Here is a 22162-nt window from a genome sequence, read left to right as displayed (position 1 = left end):
ATCCAGCGGGGCAATGGGGTCAGCCTTCTGTCTGAGCAAGCGGGCACCCGAACCACCCGAACCACCGAAACCTAGGCCATATTTTTATCTTCCTGGGGTTCAATGTACTAATACTAGAACAAAATGCCTACGATGAAATTTGAATTTACGTTCATTGGAATTGAGTTGCTCTTGTTTTGATTCGTCCGATTTATAAAGAAAAGAAATTCAGCTCTGTTTTCTAGTACCATTGATTCAAATTTGTTTGTCGATTTTTTGTATGGTGGGCTGCTAGAGGTTGACACCTTGACTTGTTATTTTATCTACAAAATGTGTTTCGTTATTCACAAAATAAAATGAACATGTTAAAGCTGAACAATGTTCATCCACCAACTTTAATAAAATAAGAGGCAATTAAATTAAACTTGGTTACAAGCAAATTTGTAGACTGTCAAAACGCTGACTTTTCTTTAATTAAAATAATAACATTCGTGAAGTCGGAGACACGAATTGTAAAGTTGTAAACTCTGCGGAAGGTTTTCGCAGCGGGTCGCAACAACTCCTTCGTGAATTTCATAAATATATTTTATAATTAGGCATAAAACATATAACTGGAACTTCTTATGTTATAAAACAAGGACTTTATTTACTTAGCTTGAAGTTAAGCCATTATTTAACAACCCACGTGCAACCCATATACGTATGTGTATACATTTTCATTATAAGCACAGTTAACCGACTTCTTTACCCAGAAGAAGATGGATTTACATTCGGATTCGATTCGTTTTCTTTTGGTTTGCTCATTATAGTGTACAATCGCGTTCAGATATGTCTAACAGTAACAGTTACAGAAACCTATCAGATACGGGCTATGTTAATTATGTAAAGGCTTGTTCAAATATTTTTGTCCGCGTATGTGTGAGAAATGTAGTGAATTTCTTTCTTTGAAATTTTTAATATTTGCCATATCATGTTTTTCATTTATATTATATCAAAGACGTCATAATGTAACTCCGTATAGACGGATAAAGTCTAAGAAAAAAACATACATCAAAGCCCTAGAGAAAAAGGTACCGTGGCCTAGATGGCGTTACACCTTTGGGGAACGCTCGGCTAGATGGCGCTAATATTAATATTTGACATTTTAACACATATCAAGCTAACAATATGGGCCAAATTGTCAAAACTGAGATTCAAAAGTTTTAAGCTTGTGTCGAGAGATGGCAGTCTATGCACTGTGATTACACATTTTACTTTGACAGTAACTCTCTGTAATACTCGATCCTCTTTGATTATAGTTACAATTAAATGGCATTACATAACAAAGGTTTTCCGAGGGCAGAACCTACTGTCTTCTACCGTACAGGCGTTCGTGTGTCGCTCACTAGGTCGCTTGTATCTTTTAATTGATCTCACCTCGAGGCGGTATTCTCCCGCTGTCGGCTCGTGACAGCTTGAAAATCGCGAAATTACATCTAAATAACTTCCATCATACAGTCATGTAAATATTTTCGAGGCAGTCGTTATGTATGTAAATACTAAACAGGCCGTAAGAATGCTTTTCAACCGAAAATCGTGACTTGAAACTTGTAAGTATAGAATACCTACATAATTATATGATTGTTGTATTGTATAACATCTACCACGGAATGGAATAGGTATCGAGACAAACCTTATTGGTTTAACGATACTTACTGTGTAATTAATTAGAGATTTTTGTTTGTAATTACCTAAATAAAAAAAAAAAACTATGAAACTTTGTTTCGAGGCCTACCGTGAACACCGAAAATTGCAAATTACGGGATTTTTTCTTCCTGAAGTAAAATCTCTATTAAAGAAATAATGAAAGTGATAAGAGTTTTGAATGATCTACGGTTATTTTCATTAGACTTATATTGACCGGGATATAGAACGTGATTACCTTTTTGATTTTTGTCGAGCTCCCGATATTTCGACGTAGTTGCATACATCAGCAGTTCTCGAAAAGTTTGTACAAAAATTAAGGGAAAAGTTAAATTTGTTTTTATTAATTCCTATTTTGTTACCAAGATTTTGTTGATAAATTGAGATTTTATTAAGTTTTATTTCGTCATTAGGGTTCTCTATTATATATATTTTCTTAATTATAAAAATTATCCTGTATATATCTTACGAAAGTCGAATTATATTACAAAATGTTGGTAACAAAATAGGATCAATTAAAATTTGCTGACGTGGCATTGTACAAAGTTGACGGGAATTGCTGACATCATGATTACGGAAAACTGAAGACAGCGCGCGATCTACCCTCCTTCGCGCGCGTCGCTGCGTTCACTTTCAGCGTTACCACTGGTCGCATTCACACTCGATGGTCTGTCCAAACACACTACACTCACTTCAGAATTGAACAAACGTAGTGACCAAGATGGTAGTGACATTACACTATAAATAGATAGTGATACTGTGAGTGTAGTGTATTTGGACACTACTAGACGACAGAGCGCATGAAACTTCTCAAGTTGTAGTGCCTCTTGTCCGAAATTATGGTAGTTCAATTAAAGGTTACTAAAGAAGGTTACTAAGGTTAGAAATCCCTCTAAGGGATAAGTTCGCCTTTGTACTTCACATCTCAATGTATGTTATTTTTAATGTGTTTTTGTACAATAAAGAGCTACTACTACTACTAAATACTAACCCATCGTCCACAACACAATTAACCCCATATCCCACAGCCGACTTCTACGACACCCACGGAAGCTTGGAGGTGGCGGAAAACCCGTCCCCACACGGGGGTAATAGGTACACGAGAATGTTTAAAAGCGCCGTGCTAATCGCCAGCACGCGGTGATACCTAGTGGCCAAGGCATCTAATGAAAATGTAAAGCCGTAACTTGGCAAGCGAACTGTTGCTTATTTAGGATCACAGGACTCCGAGTAATGCATAATAAAGTTGTTAGTACCCGGCCGCTGGCGAGCGCCAGACTGCGTGCCGCTTGCTGGAGATACGAGAACTCCTTTGAAGGTTACACGTGCCAAGTTGAATTCTTGACATAACCAGTGTAAGAGTAACAAACGGCAATGGTTTATACAAGACTAGCGACCCGCCCCGGCTTCACACGGGTACTATACCTACATGTAAACCTTCCTCTATAATCACTCTATCTATTAAAAAAAACCGCATCAAAATCCGTTGCGTAGTTTTAAAGATTTAAGCATACATAGGGACATAGGGACAGAGAAAGCGACTTTGTTTTATACTATGTAGTGATATCACATTCTGTTTCCTCAGCTGTTCACAGATAGTGAAACAATCACATCTGATTCCGCTGAACGCCCTGGAAAAAAATCGTATCTTTCGATTTACTTTCGCTGGATATAAAAAAACACCAACACTTGTGTAAAATGCACTTTATAAATTATTAGCTTAATCTTTAAGATCTTTATTTCTCAGAAGAATTACAATTCACTTGTGTGAGAAACATATCATTTAAAACCATATACTTATTAACTAAGTGAGCGATAATTAGGTATGTTACTTGAACTTGGCTTGACACGCTGCCATACGCACAATTATTAAGAATATGGCACTTACATTTAAATTATTTCAAAAAGTTAATAGTCCTCAACTGTGCGTTTCTCCAGAAAGTTCCTGCCCCGCACAGCTAAACTGTGGAATGAATTGTCGCCTGCGGTATTTCCGGACCGATACGACCTTCAAATCTCCAAGAAAAGAGCGTACACCCGTATTAAAGGCCGGCAACGCACCTCCAACACCTCTGGTGTTTTGGGTGTTCATGGGCGGCGGTGATCGCTTACCATCAGGCGACCTGTCTGCTCATTTGCCTCCTATCCCATAAAAAAAAAATAATAATTTGTTTGAGAGACTCCTGCTAACTCTACAATTCTTTTTATTGTATTTACAAGAAACATGATATCTGAGGTCCCGAACGCACTCATCCATCTCGCTCAACCTTGCATTCAGCGTGTGTGTATTCTTATGCTTTGATTATTAGGATTATGAGACTTGTGAAGACCGCTTACATACTTTGAATAATCCGTCTATACGAAATCAGGCTTTCGGAGTAGAGCGTAGAAGAGCATGTAAAATAGCATACAGTACGGAAACGTACGAACCTGCGAACGTGTCATGCTATTTCAGTCTCAGTACAAGATGTCCTGACAATATTGACATTGACTGAACTAGTATAACAAATACGAACGTTTCCGAATACAAAGGAAACCCTTTTCGCACGTCTGTAGTCTGTACTGTTACTAACATATTTAAATGGTACACTTTTTATACAATGTCCCATTTGAAAAGCTATCCCTTTGTGTATGGATTTACCATCAACTCCTCATATTCGTGACGCAAAGGGACTTCTCTGCTTATAGACAAATATGTGGCTTCAAGGACATCGTTCCGCAGGCTGAGATTAGAACCATCTTGTTAGGGTAACGGCGGAGACGTGACACTGACTTAACACTGGAGCCAAACTAAATTACGATCCGCTGAAGGAACCCCAATTTGCTTATTTAGATGATGGCGTGAAGACATCTTCTAATTAGGATGGTATTTTCAACTTGCTGAAGCTTAAAATTAACTTATTTTGTTATTTGCCGTTAGAGCGATAAAAAGAGCTAGGACTTAGGACTAAAGTTACAACGAAAAATAAGGTTATTGTAAGTGTCAACAATACTGATGACCTATCAACATTTTATACAACTACATACATAGTTATGAAGCTCTTAACTGTTTGTCGAAGGTAAACTTAACAAAATGTTTTGAATGTACAGTTTTACAAATATTTGTAGGTAAACTTAACAAGTTTTGAATGTATATTTTACATATTATGTAGCTACATCTTTGCTTAAAATCCTTATCTTATAGATAGCAGTGTAAGTGCATTTTACTAGTATTTTTTTAATAAATTACTTAGTTTCTTATTACAAAAGATATGAAAAGCCAATTGAATCTATTCAGCTGCTTCAATCCAGACTAATGCCAGACAAATTGAAAATAAAACAATGTTACAGCAACTTATGAAAGAAGAGCAATTTTTCTCAAATCACTATTCCCACAAGCCAGCTTAGCCTTGCAAGAATGCAATACAAATCGGCGGAACAGAAGCCGATATATATTACTCGTTCGGCGTTAGATTAGATTGGTCGTCGAGATCCGAGATTTATGCCGGCAATAAGTAGCTAAGTCGATTTAAAACGTTTAGCAATCCTTTATTGCGCAGTTTACTTTAAGAAGCTGAAAAAAGGAGCTGGCTTTTTAAAAGACGCCCATTTATTAAGGCTCAGTAGGTAATAAGTTATTAAAGGGATGTTATAAAGTGTCGCGGTCATCGTGAACGCTCGCATGTACTGTATTTAGTGCTTAAAAATGTAGACTCTCTCAAACATGTGTCAGTGCCAGGCAGTGCCTAAAGTTCGAAAGTTAAACCATGTTACTCGTACCATGTTATCTTAGAATTTATTTAAAATCAATGGAGTTAATAACATAACATAGCCTTTATTTCCATGACTTAAAATAAGTTTTAACAATCTGTAAATATTTCAATCTAAAAACGTGGTTAAGACATGGCCCCTGTTCGGGTATAGGCCTCCTCCAGCTGCCTCCAATCACTTCTTTTTTGTGCCTTTTCCATCCAGTCTGTCCCCGCTATGTTTTTGATTTCATTGACCCAACGATCTTTTGGTTTTCCTGATCTCCTTTTCCGCTTGGACTCAACCATTTTGTGACACGTTTTGTCCATCTGTTATCTGTGACCCTGGCAAGATGTCCAGCCCATTTCCACTTTAGCCTTTGAGTGTGCTGTACTGCATCTATTATTTTTGTTTTCCTGTGTATGTCATCTTCTTTGTTTGTCTATAAGTTTTAGTCCTAGGATGCTTCGTTCCATAGCTCGCTGGCATGATCGCATTTTGTTTTTTATTCTATATGTCCAGCTCTTACCTTAATGGAGTTAATACCGACATAAAAATATTGTTTCATAAGATCGTCAAGGACACAAGTAGATATTTGTGTATGCCTACGTCACTCTGGCACAAAAATATGTAATGTAAGTGGAGTTTACGTAAAAAAGTAATACCTAGTTAATAACATAACCACAAAATTAAAATTTTGAAAAAACGCCCGACCGCGACATAGTGGACCGATTTTTATGAAACACTCCCGACTAACTCAGCTTTCAAACAAAAAAACTAAATCGACATCGGTTCATCCATTCGGGAGCTACGATGCCACAGACAGACAGACACAGACAGACAGTCAAACAGACAGACAGACAGACAGACAAACAGACAGACAGACACACACACACAGATAGACACGTCAAACTTATAACATCCCCGTCGTTTTTGCGTCGGGGGTTAAAAACGACGAAAGAGCTTGCACTTGTAGATGTTTTTTTTTTATAGGCGACCTTCTCCACTTTGACTACAAGAGCTATTGTCAAGACAGTTTTAAATTATTTATATGTACTTATTATAAGGAATTCTTGGTATAATGCCTCAAGGGCCTATTTCAGCAGATCTTAAAAGATTATACATAGCCACGTCAGCAAATTTTAATTGATCCTATTTTGTTACCAACATTTAGTAATATAAGTCGACTTTCGTAAGATATATAAGGATATTTGTTATAATTAAGAAAATATAGATACTAGTAATTTATCGTAATAAAACTTACTAAAATCTCAATTATCAAAATACTCTTGGTAACAAAATAGGAATAAAAAACAAATTTAACTTTTTCCTTAATTTTTGTACAAATTTTCTGAGAACTGCTGATTTGAGATTGAAGATGATTGAAGTTGTATGCTTAGTCTTAGAATCAATACGTCAATTTCGTCATGTAAACTGGCTGCAGTAGTTCATGTGCTCTGCCTACCCCTTTATGGGATACAGGCGTTATTATATGTATGTATGTAACAGGCTTCTAATAATCGTGTTTTTGATATCACATCACGTTGATTGCTAAACCACAATACACAATTTTAATAAGCACCTACATTCAAAGCAATTTAAAAAAACCGATACAAAATTTTTAAAAGTGGCTAAAATCCGCTCTTTGATGCATTCTTAATGAAGATAGAAATTAAGCGAAATGTTTCATAAGTAAAAAGAATGGCTGGTTCACAATGAATTACTAATATTACAGGAAATGAAACACTGTAGGAATTTATATTTTACGGTCTTTTGTAATCATTAGTGGCTCCCTTGGATGAATAATATCTAATTAAGGTGTACTTGTGCTATAGTGTTTTTCATTTGCGATGAGCTCTGTGACACTTGAATAAATTCCGAAATACGCGTCGGTACTATGCTCGCAAAATATTTTTGAAAAATAATTTATATTTTGACGTAAATTAAACTGTTTTGAATATAAATACATTGCATTTCATACATTGCATTATCACTATTATCAGCGTTTATTAAATAAATTCCATCAAATACGAGATAAATTTACATTAAATACATTACGATACAAGTACGTAAAAAGGGAAGTTCGAAACGAGCGGCGATAAATTAAAACACGACCGAAGGGAGTGTTTTAAATCGACAAGAGTTACGAATTTCCTTTTCGCACGTGTATCGTACGACATTTTCAGTACAGATGGCCCTCCGAAGTTTACCTGACGTATAATGAACCACTTCTCGCACTAATAAAAACAGCGCCATCTGTACTGAAAAATATGATTATTTTGAAATAACGCAATGTATGAAACGGAACGTAATAGAGACGGCCGTCTCACAGGGGTAATGAAATTCTTCTAATGATATTTTTTCATTTTATCAAAACACTTTGTTAATTTTGGACATGACATGAGTAAAATATCGCCTGTACAATGGGTTGTGTTCTGAAGAACTATTTGACATGATGCCAACGGCCACTTTTCATCATCGCACCGCTCGCCATCGACAGGGCGCTCATCCACACACCTTGCAACCTAAATGGCACCGAGCGGTTTCAGAGGCATTTCCTCCCACGAACGCTCCGGCTGTGGAATAAGCTCCCTGCCAAGGTATTCCCGATGAACAGTATGAGGGTACACTGAGAGAAATTTGCATTGTGAATTTAACAAGTTCGACTTGTTGCGGTTTATCCGTTTGAATCAGCCAAACGTATGTTTAAAACAATTAAATATGTGTCAGGTTGTTTTTATAAAATCGACAAATATTATATTGCAGATTCAAATGACAAGTAGCTTGTTGTTTGAACCAAAGAGCACGTAGGCGCTATTTTAACCAAAAAACTTGTTGAACGAACATGAAAACTGGTTGTATTTTCTCTCAGTGTATGGGGTTCTTCAAAAAAGGAGTGTACAAGTTTCTAATGGGTCGGCAACGCGCATGTGACACCCCTTGAGTTGCAGGCGTCCATAGGTTACGGTGACCGCTTTCCATCAGGCGGGCCGTATACCTGTTTGCCACCGACGTGGTATAAAAAAAATGAAAATCGCACAGTTCTCTACCTAGTGTTGCTTTTTGTGGGGTCATGGATTTCATTCCAATTATGCGAGTCCAATTGGAGCGGGAACATCGGATGTATTATTCATGATGTGTCACTCCAGTTTTGTTTTGTGCCATAATGCTTTCTTCGTGGTCATAAAGCTTTTGTTATATTTGCTGTCCATAAATAATAGGGATAAGTAAATTCTTATTGAAGTATGCTACTGGAGTTTAGCGGAGTGGATTTTTTTTTTTGATATTTGATTGATTTTGTATGTTTATTTTATTTCTTCTTTTTTAGGGTTCCGTAGTCAACTAGGAACCCTTATAGTTTCGCCATGTCTGTCTGTCCGTCCGTCCGTCCGTCCGTCCGTCCGTCCGTCCGTCCGTCCGTCCGTCCGTCCGTCCGTCCGTCCGTCCGTCCGTCCGTCCGTCCGCGGATAATCTCCGCAACCGTTAGCACTAGAAAGCTGAAATTTGGTACCAATATGTATATCAATTACGCCGACAAAGTGCAAAAATAAAAAATTGAAAAAAATGTTTTATTAGGGTATCCCCCCTACATGTAAAGTGGGGGCTGATATTTTTTTTCATTCCAACCCCAACGTGTGATATATTGTTGGATAGGTATTTAAAAATGAATAAGGGTTTACTAAGATCGTTTTTTGATAATATTAATATTTTCGGAAATAATCGCTCCTAAAGGAAAAAAAAAGTGCGTCCCCCCCCTCTAACTTTTGAACCATATGTTTAAAAAATATGAAAAAAATCACAAAAGTAGAACTTTATAAAGACTTTCTAGGAAAATTGTTTTGAACTTGATAGGTTCAGTAGTTTTTGAGAAAAATACGGAAAACTACGGAACCCTACACTGAGCGTGGCCCGACACGCTCTTGGCCGGTTTTTTCTTAATTGTTTTATGTGTCGTTGTAGTACGTGCCGCCACTAAACATATGTAGTCAGGTCCTCACAGAAAACCAGCGCTGCGGGTTGCCGCGGCATCATGCTGAGTGAGGGTCCTATTTAGCGTTCATTGTATGTTTCGCTTGCATGCCTTCTATTTGTGTTTACTATGTTGTGACGTTAAATAAATAACTTCTATTCTATTCTATTCTATTATGTCTTATTTGAAAATATTTCCTTTTTTATGCGACTAGGCAGGCTTAAGTCGTTTATTCATTATTTGTTATTTAATTTATATACAAAAGATTAATATTAAACTATTCATCATCTCCTTGCGTTATCCCGGCATTTGCCACGGCTCATGGGAGCATGGGTTCCGCTTTGAAAACTACTTCAATATTCAATTATTAAATTAACCCACGGAAATAGTATAAATCTACGTGAGTGGGTAAATGTGTGTGTTTTATTTGACATTCTGTACCATTGCACTAGAAATGAGTGAATTTTGATGAAGTATCTTCAATACTATTTTCTTAAAAACAAACGGATAACCCCACATAATTATTTTATATTTAGTTAGATACCTAATTTGTGAATTTGATTAATAAAATTACCAATGTGTGATCCAGTTACGAAATAATTCCTTTTTAAGTTGAATAACTTTATTTTCTTCAAATTGCAATTCACGTCAACAATAAAGCAATGAAAATTACCCATTGACAGTTTTTCAGTTTTGTCTTTCATCGTGATAAATAACGGGTGTCCGGACAGTGAGGTGAACCCGAAAAGCTGACCAATGTTCCCATTTGCTGCACGCACTGATCAAAGGACGGCGGCGAGGCGGTGACAAAAGACTTCATCGGTTCATAAAATTCGTTATTTCGCGCGCGCCGGGCTCGTCACGCCGTGATATTGCTCTTTGACTATGTTCGGGCGAGGTATATGCTCACTTCAGTAATGTAAATGCAGAATAGGTACCAAGAGGGTATAACCGTAGATCAATGATATAATTGAAATATTCAGTCTTGAAATTTCTTATCGAAAGTCGCGCTCAGTTACAATCAACAATCAACAGACGTGAGCATTTAGGAACATATTTTTTGTTGGCGTAAGTGTGCATTATGTAACAGAACGCGACTGTATTTATAAAATTTTATAAATCGTTCCTGGACCATAACCTCATTGCACTAAAAATAAAAACGTGCTCTAGCTATTTATAGCAGATATTTAAATCCACCGAGTCAAAATCGGTGAATTAAGCTGCGGCCTGCTAAGCCGCGGTCCTGGGTTCGAATCTGGGTAAGGGTATTTTCAACTCATGCTCGACAAAGTCGGATTATATGTCATTAGAACTTTTGTCATGACATTATATCTCTTGTCAACAACCGTGATATAATGTTGATGAAAATTCATTATTACACCGGCGCAATAATGTAATTGCCAAATAATTGCACCTTATTGCTATGACGATAAAGTCTAATTTCGTTAAGCCGTAATGCCCGCGGCGGGCATGGCCAACTCGATTTTCAAAAACCGAAGCCGCGACCGATTTGATTTTCATTTGACGCACGATCTTCATTTGTTGAAATGCTGTCAGAAACGAGTTGTGACAAGTTGCGGCGGTATCATTTCAAGAATAATAGCGAAAATGTCTAGTGATGAAATAAAATGTTGTTTTTTCTTGTCTCGCATAAGGTGAGAAAAGTACTTGAATCCCTCACTGCACTCAGGACTCAGTCTTAATTGTATGTATTTATCTATTTAAGTATGTATATCGTCGCTTAGCACCCATAGTACAAGCTTTGCTTAGTTTGGGTCTAAGTTGATCTGTGTAAGGTGTCCCCAATATTTATTTTTTATTTTTTTATTTTTTACTGATCGCCTGAAAGTTAGACGCGGCTTGTCCAAGCGATTAGAATAACCCACCTGTCTGGTGTGACGCCAGCTCCTGTCTACCTTACTCTTGACTCTTCATTAACGAGATAGCCGAGGTTATAAAATATAATATACTTTTACTTTGTTATATTTATTTGTTGAAAGTTTGTTAGCCGAGGTTATAAAATATAATGTACTTTTACTTTGTTATATTTATTTGTTGAAAGTTTGTTGCAACTTGTAGTTTCGAAAAAGATAATACGCTCTAATAGGTACTTTATTAAATATTAGGTACAATCAGTTGAAATTTAAGATATGTAGGGGCTCCATAAATTCTGTGACTTTTCAACTCTAATCACTACAAAGATACAACTTTAGTAAAGTAGGTACCTACTTAGTAACTTCCTCTTTTACCCCACATTATATTTCACTTATGAAACATATTGTAAGACACCACATGTAAGGTATTTGTTTACGAATGCAATATTTATGTATTATCTATAAAATCGTAAGTCTAGACATGTTGAATTGAACCCAGTCACGGAATAATCAAACAGGCAATCCCCACTACAATAACCGTCTTCGTCTATCATTCATGCTGCGACAGAAACTACGTATAAGATACAACTATAATTCTTTTAGATTTGTTTTGTTATTTTCTGACTTACCCGAAGCATTAATTTAATGTTTTTATCACTGTGTCTTGCTAAACTTAATATTAATATTTCGGGCCGACTCCGAAACTAATATAATATCTCTTTTTCTTTGTGTTGTTTATACCTCAGAAAGCATTTATGGCCGTTTTTGTATTTTTATTGGATCCCAGGATTGATCATACATCAAAATATTTTATAACTCTCAAAGAAAAAAGAAAGAAGTCAGAAGTATGTATTTATTATTCTAGAAGTATGGCAGGGTAACATATTATTATATTTAAACAAACTATATTCGACTCGACGTAAAAAAACAATATTTGACAGTTTTGATTGATCCGTATCCGAAGGTAAGAAGGATTTAGTTTTGATGGTGTATTTCTACGTTACGCCGACCATAGTTATAGAAATATAATATAATGAACAATACACTAAAAATTAAACAAGCCACCGACGCTCTTAACAAATGAATCGCCCATGTTTTTGATATACTCATGGATTTTATCTTTGAACGAATTTAAATTGATGTCGACGACGTACTGGAGTTCATCTCTTGACACCTGTAAGGGAAAGGGTGGGATGGGTTTTCGTGATTCTTCGATTTCTTCTTCATTAGATACCCAAGAGAACCATACGTAGTTTCGATTTGATGGATTAGCTCTAGGGTCCGCTTTGGGTAGTCGCCTTGGATTCATTTGTGTCCAGAGACCTCTCAGTTGTAAACTCATGCGTCTAACTATATCCATCTTTGCATGCCACAGGTCAAAAGCTTCAGTAGGATCTTCAGACACATTGAACAGGCAACCTTTTGCTGTAAAATAAAAATAAGGGTTTATAAAAGTTGAGGGTAAGTAACTATTAAAGTAGATAGTTAAACATGAACTGTTAATTTACCTAATGTTGGAAAACAAACTGCCTCGTCTGGTATATCACTAACAGTCTCTACCAGTTTACTGTTATTGCGCATTTGTAGACTTCTTCTATGTCTAAATGCAGATCCAGTGTTTCCTTAAACACTAAGCACACTTCCGATGCCAGCAGCACATTTTCGTACGGGAACGAGTTATGTCGCAATAGCTTGAGCTCTTTTCCCTGATATTTACTTTTCTCTTTGCTTACATTGCCCACAATAATTTTATAGTCTCCTTCTCTGAATGCAGCCCAGCCATTAAGATCGTCAATGGTTATCAGAACGCTGCCTCGCTTGGATTTTGCACCCTTTGAAATGGTGCTCCATTGGTCGACTCCGTCAATATTTTTGGGCAAAGCCCCACCCGCAGCTGACAGTAAAGTGGGTAACCAATCAGTAACGTGAAATATTTGATCGTTCCTATTAGGCGTCATTGGAGCATGCCATACCAGAGCAATAGACCTAGCAGCTCCTTCCCAGGGAGTACTTTTTTCTCCTCGCAGAGGCAAGTTGCATCCAAAATTTTCAGTAGCACGAGCGCCGTTATCAGATACGAAAACAATGATCGTATTTCTTAACATTTCCCTCTCTGCTAACGCTGCAATTATATGTCCAACACTTTTGTCCAAGCTCGCAACAAGACCTGTGAATGAAAATTGATTTATGGATTAAAATCTGCATTCTACCTATGTTTAGCGATATCAAAGATTGGTAAAAACATGATATAGGTAAAATATCATACCGGCATACATGCGCCTAGCAGAGTGAGCAATATGGCCGTTCTCCGCCAGAGTGTTGACAGGGGGTTGCAGGGACACCAAGCCTCCGCCGGTGTGGGTGGCCGCGTGCGACACGTGGAGGTACAACGGCTTCGATGTGTCGTGGTTTCTTATTACTGGAAAGTAAAACAAGTAAAGCATCTAGGTATATTAATATTTGACTTTTTTTTAAGCATTGGACATATTGATTATTGAAACATGAAGACGGCACTGACCTTTATTGACCATGTATTATTCCCATATAATTGGGAATAAACCAGTCGATATAATTAGGTACCTATATTGAAAATACCCACGAATAATTAAAAACTGTTATGTTGAATCTATCTGAATGTGATCAGTTATTTTTGTCATCGCAATCTGCTTAATTTTCCTTTTTTGGAATCAAGTTTAATAATATCCGGTGTGCTTGCCCCAAAATTGTCTCCGTTAAAATAAGACTCACTATTAATCCCATCGAATGGCGAATCCAAACGAATCTATTTTTACGCTGATTTTTAAATAACTCAAGAGACGTTCATTCATTTTTTTATTAATTCTGCTGACGTGTTGATTTTGGATCAATTACGATCCCAGAGGAGCATTATAGCAATCAATGACAGGATTAAGGAAGTGAAAAAGAGTTTTCAGAACATGTCATAAGGAAATGATTTATAGCTACATAATTTTTAAGAAAAAAAAACCGCCTTCCTTTGGGGTTCTGGTGATAAATACTTTCAAATGTTGGATTATGTTATCAATTCGTCTGTATATTTTTTAATGTTTGTTATTCGATATCTCCGTCATTTCTGAACCAATTTTGAAATCTGGATGATTCTGAAGTACTTACAGATGAGAATGATTATCAGAACGGAACTCTAACCAGGGGCGGCTCACTCTTCATCAGCAGTTCCACTGCACCAAATGTCACTGTTCTGGACGTAAGTGCATGCTGTTCTTATAAAAATACCAAAGTCACTATAAGTGTGCCGTTCAGATTTGAGGAGTTCCGTTCTGACCATCATCAGCATTTCCACTGCACCAAATATCACTGTTCTGGACGTAAGTGCATGCTGTTCTTATAAAAATACCAAAGTCACTATAAGTGTGCCGTTCAGATTTGAGGAGTTCCATTCTGACCATCATCAGGAGTTCCACTGCACCAAATGTCACTGTTCCGTACGTAAATGCATGCTGTTCCTTTAAAAACACAAAAATCACCATATGTATGCCTTTCAGATTTGAGGAGTTCCCTCGATTTCTCCAGGATCCCATCATCAGAACTGGGTTCTGAGATAAATGGGACCAATCTGTATGCATATACATTCAATCAAAAAAAAAATTTCAAAATCGGTCTAGTAACGACGGAGATATCGAGGAACAAACATTAAAAAAAAAAAAAAAAAAAAAAAAACATACAGACGACTTGATAACCCCTTCCTTTGAGATTTGGAAGGCGGTTAAAAATTATTTAAATAAAAGTGATTTATCGTTTGTTAGGATATTTTGGTCCATGGATACCGTATTTTTATTGTTTGCATTTCAACAACAGTAGATAATTATTATTTCCTTAAAATATAAAAATCGCAAACGTTTTTGTAGACCAATGAAAGAAAGGCTACTGTTATATCTTAAACGACTTGGGCAGAATTTTCGATTATAGGGCTTATATACTTTTAAGCCAACTTGATCAGCAAATATTGGCAAAATACAAGCAATTTAGCCAAAAATCTTAACAAATTACATTTTTGAATCTTCCTAAAAATGCTATATTCACTAATGAAAATCACATGAAAATCTGTTAAGCAATTTTTAAATTTATCGCAAATATAAAAATAGACAGGCGCGGCGGAGGACTTCGTTTTGAAAGTAGTAGTGATGATAGCAGTTTTCAAAAAAATATTTCTGTTAACATCAAACCGAAACAGCTTTAGAATAGGTATTTCCCAGCTTTGCTTTGACAGTTTATTCCTTAGTTTTCCCAGAGAATTTTCCGAGCTCAAAGGATTTGTCTGGAACACCACTCACAGTTCACAGCTCTGTCAGTGAGTATTTCCGTCAGATGTCCACTTTGATCCTCGACGGGCGCTAGGTTTTCATACAAATTGAGACCGAAGAATGATGTGCCGTTACAATTCTGTAAAAATAGACATGCTGTACATAAAATGTAATGGACATGTTGTTTAAATTATAAAAAATTTATGATTAATTGGTTCAATTTTTTTTTTAAAGTTGGAGTGACCTGACTGTTATTGAACCGGTGATATCCATCTTTAGCCCTGTCATCACTTTCTAATTTTACATCATGTGTGACCTGTGCGACTAAGGTCAAGCGCCGAAAATATTAATTAGAAAAATATATACCTATATGAGGTAGGCGAACAAAATGGCGTGCTCTTGAGTTGGAGGCCGAAAGTTATCGCGCCAGCCAAGTAAGTAAGTAAGTAATTATAGGAGGAAGACATCCTTACACAGATTGACTGAAGGACCAAGGTGAGTTAAAAAAAACGGTTGTGTTGTCAGTAGGTACTCAGTCATTTACTTAAGAAACACTCTTAAGCCAGACTCTGGAATTTTATCTGTGCTCATCACACAGTTAAAGGCTCTTACCGGGATTCGAACTCAGGATCATCGGCTTCATAAGCAGCGTCACTGCTCACCAGTCCATACCGGTCGTCAAAATATTTAGAGACTCTAATTAGGCAATTTCTGAACATTAAAGACATTTTGCAACAGTATCGACCTTGAGAAGAAATTCACATATTTCAAACTAGATACATAAAATGCCTAATTAAGCTTATACTCTTACCACGAATTTATGATACCCGTGGTTCGGCTACAATGGTTATTGTTTAAATAAGAATATGTAAATTACCACATTAATATTCCAGTTTGGTTTATTCTACTGCTTATAATAATGTTCGCTATTCATCGTTTAATTTTATCGCTAAAGCCTATATGAAAATAGGTGGGTACTTTAATATTAACTCAATTACTACATATACGGCTTTGATTTTGGGTTTTACTAATTAACGCTAATAGCACAGAATATATAATAGTGTAATAGTATCTATACGTAAACTGAGGTTATTTTGATTTGTGGAATAACATTGATTATCGATTTAATAACTATAAAAAATTCTCTTGTAGTTTCCATCATCTATTTTCTGTTAAGGGTTGACTGCCTGACAGAAATAGATTCCACATCATAAATGCTTGGAAGCTTTCAAAATTCCTGAAAAATCGTTGATCAATGTTAGCCCAGTCTGCCGGTACCTACTTACCTATTCAGTTAACGGGTATTACGTTTTATCTTTTTTAACCTTATTTGGTTGATTTTTTTTATCGATGTAGGGAACAAATCAAATTATTTTATTAAATATTTTTTTATTTGTATATATTTTTATGAACACTACTATATATAAATTATAAACTGAAATAGATACCATACACTAAATAAAAAGCGATCAAGCCCACTGGTGGCGAAGCCGGGAATCGAACCCGGGTCTCCAGCTATCGCGGCTGACGTGCTAAACCGTTACACCACCTTCGACCACCCGGGTTCGATTCCCAGTTTCGCCACCAGTGGGCTTGATCGCTTTTTCTTTAGTGTATGGTATCTATTTCAGTTTGTGATTTTTTTTTAATTTACGCACACTACATGTATAATATTTCACTATACAGTCCACTATCTAAACGTTAGGTATACACTCGTACATACGCTCCACCACCAAAATATCTAGGTTAATCTATCTCTAATTAATCTTAAGCCAACAACTCATACCTCGACCAAGTTGTACGTATAGTAATCCACGGAGCCGTCAAGGAAGCCGTAGAAAGTATCGAATCCCCTGTAAGTAGGCAGATAATGTTCGCGGGACTTGCCGACATGCCACTTGCCAACCAAGTGCGTGCCGTAGCCTAGTTCCCGTAGGTACTCGGGTAGCAGTTTCTCTGATATTGGGATGCCCCGGTCTTCTGTTGCTTGTATTGAGTCGCTTTGTGTGCCTGAAATGTGTGACACGATTATTAAATACCTATAGGTAGATAAGGCACAATGAGTATCGCTTTCGTGCGGACTCTCATTTAAGTTTTAATTGTGACAGATGTGGTAGATTATGCCGATCACGAATTGGATTATATAGCCACAAGCGGCGCTGTCGCTCGATCAGAGATGGTGCTTAAATCATCTGTAAAGATGGATAAGGGCTAATGATGATGATGATAGGTAGATAGAAACATTTATTCAAATAACATAGTAACATTTTATTCTGGTCCCCACACTAAGCATAGCATGTCCTGTGGTGGACAGAAAACATAAACAGTGTTTACAATTGGAACAGATAGTAGACTCATGCTTTACCGATTTTTAATAAAAAATATACTTACTTATTTTTGTATATTATTTTTGACTTGTAAAATGTACTTTTATCTTATCAATAAATTCTGTATTCTGTATTCTGTAAGCGTAATACGGGCGATAAATTAAACCAGACCATGAACTCATTAGTATTACCATTAACTGTAAATTGTAGTAAGTATATCCTACCTACTGATTGGCTTGAAATTTTCGGCCGGCTCTGATGACGATTTTCGGTTTTTCTGACTTATTATGGCCCGATTCACATTTTAAGTTACGTAAAATATTACCTCTGGATGCGATGATCGGGAATGTCAATACAAACATGTTATTGAAGGTTTGCTTCAAGAAACGAAATTTTAAACTTAAATATGCGATAAATATAGCAACTAAAGCTTTTTTTTGACGCACCAATCATAAAGTACGCCACAAGATTCGCAAATAAATGGACGTTCACTTTACATTCATAAAATAGAGCCTTCATAAATATTTTATAACCACTAAGATAAGATAAATGCAAAATGGAAACTAAAAGAACTTTAAAGACTTTTTAACGGATGAATAGACATTTTACGTAGTTTTTCAGAACTGTAATTAGGTAAATTTTAAATTCAGAAAACTGTTTTAGTTTTCAATTTAGGTCCGTTTCTGAGTGAAATAACGCATTTTCTAAATAGAATGTTACGAGCTATAAAAAGCGTTAAAAATAGGCTATCCATGACACACTGGTGATAAAAACCCAAAGGGTAAGGTCATAAACACGTTTTGTTGCTAGTAAAATATTTACCGAGTCTCATGGGGTATTTTCCCGTGAAGAGCGCGCTCCTTGCGGCCGTGCCCTGCGTGTCGGAGTAGTAATGCTGGAGGATGGTGCCCTGATATGCGAGCACGTCGATATTCGGGGTCATTATTTGATCTGACCCGTGGAAGCTGACGTCATCCCAACCCTTTAATGTAAGCAGAATTGTGTTTTACCTATACATAATCATGTAATTTTAACAATCATGTACCTATTAATTTATGTAATACTAGCGACCCGCCCCGGCTTCGCACGAATACTATACCTACATGTAAACCTTCCTCTAGAATCACTCTATCTGTTAAAAAAAACCGCATCAAAATCCGTTGCGTAGTTTTAAAGATTTAAGCATACATAGGGACAGAGAAAGCGAATTTTATACTATGTAGTGATTATTTATACAGTAATACTTATTTCCACTTAAAACAATATAATTGCATTGTTTCTAAAAGTCTCTGCTTGTTAAAAATTAGGTAACTAATTGTTTCAAATCTGCCGATAAAACATTTGACAGGAATAGAGAGAAACATAGTACATTACATCAGAGGCCGGGAAAATGAGGATTTCCGGCCAAGTGGGTATATACCGGATAGGGATACGAGGCCGGGAATCCGTTTTCACGCCGAGGCATGTATAGTGCTTTTCTCAAACATACAATGAAATTAAAAAAAATGCTCTAAAGGACAATATTTTATAAAAAAAAGTTACTTTGCAGGCCTAGGCCTAAAAATAATATGAAATCCTTTTACAGTCCTCTCGAGTTGTTGCGCCCAAAAAGCGATACTTCCCAGCCCATATTAAGGAACGTAAAGACAATATTTCATTGCATGTTTGAGAAAAATTCATTTATTTCAATAATGGCCTTGTAAAATATACAAAGGTACCTGAAATAATTTTATGTTTTGGTTTATCTACGATAGCGTAAAATTAGTAAATAAAATGGAGTAATAATAAACCCAGACGGGTACAAGAGATACATTACGCCAGAGTAGTAAAATATTACGTATTAAAATAGGGTTCTAACCTTGGCACGAAATTTTAATATGTACATACATACATACATACAATCACGCCTGTATCCCATAAAGGGATAGGCAGAACACATGAAACTACTAAAGCTTCAGTGCCACTCTTGGCAAATAAGGGGTTGAAAGAAAACGAAACTGTGGCTGTATTTTAATATGTATTTATTTTAATTGCTACTCGTATTAAAATAAATTATAACAGTTGACTGGATTTATATTGTTACGGTAAGTATTTAATAAGGGTTAAGAATTTCACCACCCCCTTTCTTCCCGTGGGTGTCGTAGAAGGCGACTGTGGGATACGGGTTAAATTGTGGCGTAGGCGAGAGGCCGGCAACCTGTCACTGCAATGTCACAATTTTCGTTTTCTTTCAACTTTCAACCCCTTTTTGCCAAGAGTGGCACTGAAATTTGAGTAGTTCATGTGCTCTGCCTACCCCTTTATAGGATACAGGCGTGATTGTATGTATGTATGTAAGTATTTAATAATTAAATAAGGATCTAACCTTGACAAGACAATTTTAAAGAACTTTATTTCTAAAAATATGAAATAAACTGGCTTTTGCCCGCGGCTTCGCTCGCGTTAGAAAGAGACAAAAAGTAGCCTATGTCACTCTCCGTCCCTTCAACTATGTCCACGTAAAAAATAACGTCAATTTGTTGCTCCGTTTTGCTGTGAAAGACGGACAAAAAACAGACACACACACTTTCCCATTTATAATATTAGTATGGATTATAGCAGTTCATTGGAATTATTATTTTAAGCTTAGTATTGTAACACATTACGAATATAAGAACTAAAAAAACTCACCAAGTCATCCGCCATAATAAATACGATATTCGGCTTTTCAACATCTTGTGCAATAACACATATGAACAATAAATTAGCACAACTGAAAATAGATAAAATTTGATCATCACTTACATAAAATTAACTGATTGTATTACTGCGTAAAAGTATTGGGGCATTTCTGAGAGCGTTATTTTTTTTATTTATTTTACATGAAATTTCGTCAATTTAAATAGAAGTCGCGGATTTCTACCAGAAATAAAGAAAACTCATGCTACGCTTACGGGGTTCGGGTAATAATGCTGCCACCGAAATCAAAAAAGTTGAAACGCGCTGAGAAATGCCCATTAAAAAGAAATCCATAAAAAAAACTCACAAAATAAATTTAGATATCATAGTAAACTAATTAATCCTAAAGCCCGTTGTTTGATTCGACTTTGTTCTTTTAAAAGTGCCCCTCAGTTCTGGGATGGCGGGGCACAAAGACAATCGTTAACGGAGCATATAATAAAATTCACTGAAGGAAGATGTCCTGATAAAGTAAAATGAATAATCGCTCGAGATGAATGAAATCCCTTGCCGTCGGAAAGTCAGGCAACTGAAATAACAGGTAATACCACAATTGACAAGCGAATAAAAAGGTTTTCGCGACACAAATACATTGAGAGGACTGACTATATTATGAAGAATTTGAATATTATATTATTTGCCACTGTGTAATATAGGCATGTAAGTCTATACTGAGAAATTACCCATATTATTCATAACTTTAATATTGTTTCAGCTGTTTGGGCAATCAGTTGGAGGACTCTTCTTATTGGCCATGTGACTTATTTAGCATATTTCATTCGTAATTACGAGTATATCATTATTTATTCTGTCTTAAGCTACTTAATTTCTCTGTAATTGGTACTTAGTTATTTACTTTATTATTTATAGGGTTTGATCAAAGTATAAGGTAGGTACTTAATTAATTCTGGAACTAGACATTAATTATCAAAAAAAATGTATAATGACCGTTATAAAATACTTACTACACGTTTAATTATGTGTGTATGTAGAGGTATAATAGTTATTTGTTATACAAGGGTGCAAAGTTGTATTTTAACGCCGAGTGTGGAATTGAAAAACGAGCAAGTGAAAGGATTCTATAGTTGAACCATGAGCGAAGCGAGTGGTTCGAGAATAGAATCCTGAACTTGCGAATTTTTTAACACACGAGAAGTAAAATACATTTGCACCCGAGTGTAACACAAAACTTTTCCCCTCACTATAGCGAGGAAAGTACAACGCAAAAAACGCGTTTATCACTGCTTCCAGTAGTTCCACAGGTGGTAAATCATCGTCATCACTAGATTAACTCACTTTTATCAATTTTAAAGCAGAAAAAATGACTATATTCAAGGTCAAATTACTTTATCCGCTAGTGGATAAAATGCGTTTTTACTCGCTGGTATTAAAGGACAAAACATGTGTTTCCGAGCTAGTGAGGGGAAAAGGTGTTTACAGACAGCATTTAAAGTGTCTAATCAAATATTTACGAACACTGAGAGAAAATACAACCAGTTTTCATGTTCGTTCAACAAGTTTTTTGGTTAAAATAGCGCCTACGTGCTCTTTGGTTCAAACAACAAGCTACTTGTCATTTGAATCGGCAATATATTTGAATCA

General features: G+C 36.2%; 1 pseudogene; it reads right to left on the bottom strand.

Moving 5' to 3' along the window:
• Positions 1–12080: 12080 nt before the first annotated feature.
• LOC125242724 lies at positions 12081–21178 on the bottom strand (annotated as a pseudogene).
• Positions 21179–22162: the final 984 nt, after the last annotated feature.

The sequence above is a fragment of the Leguminivora glycinivorella genome, chromosome 3, assembly GCF_023078275.1.
Source record: "Leguminivora glycinivorella isolate SPB_JAAS2020 chromosome 3, LegGlyc_1.1, whole genome shotgun sequence".
NCBI lineage: Eukaryota > Metazoa > Arthropoda > Insecta > Lepidoptera > Tortricidae > Leguminivora > Leguminivora glycinivorella.
Note: the sequence above shows the minus strand (reverse complement) of the source record. Positions and strands in the feature narration are given on the sequence as shown.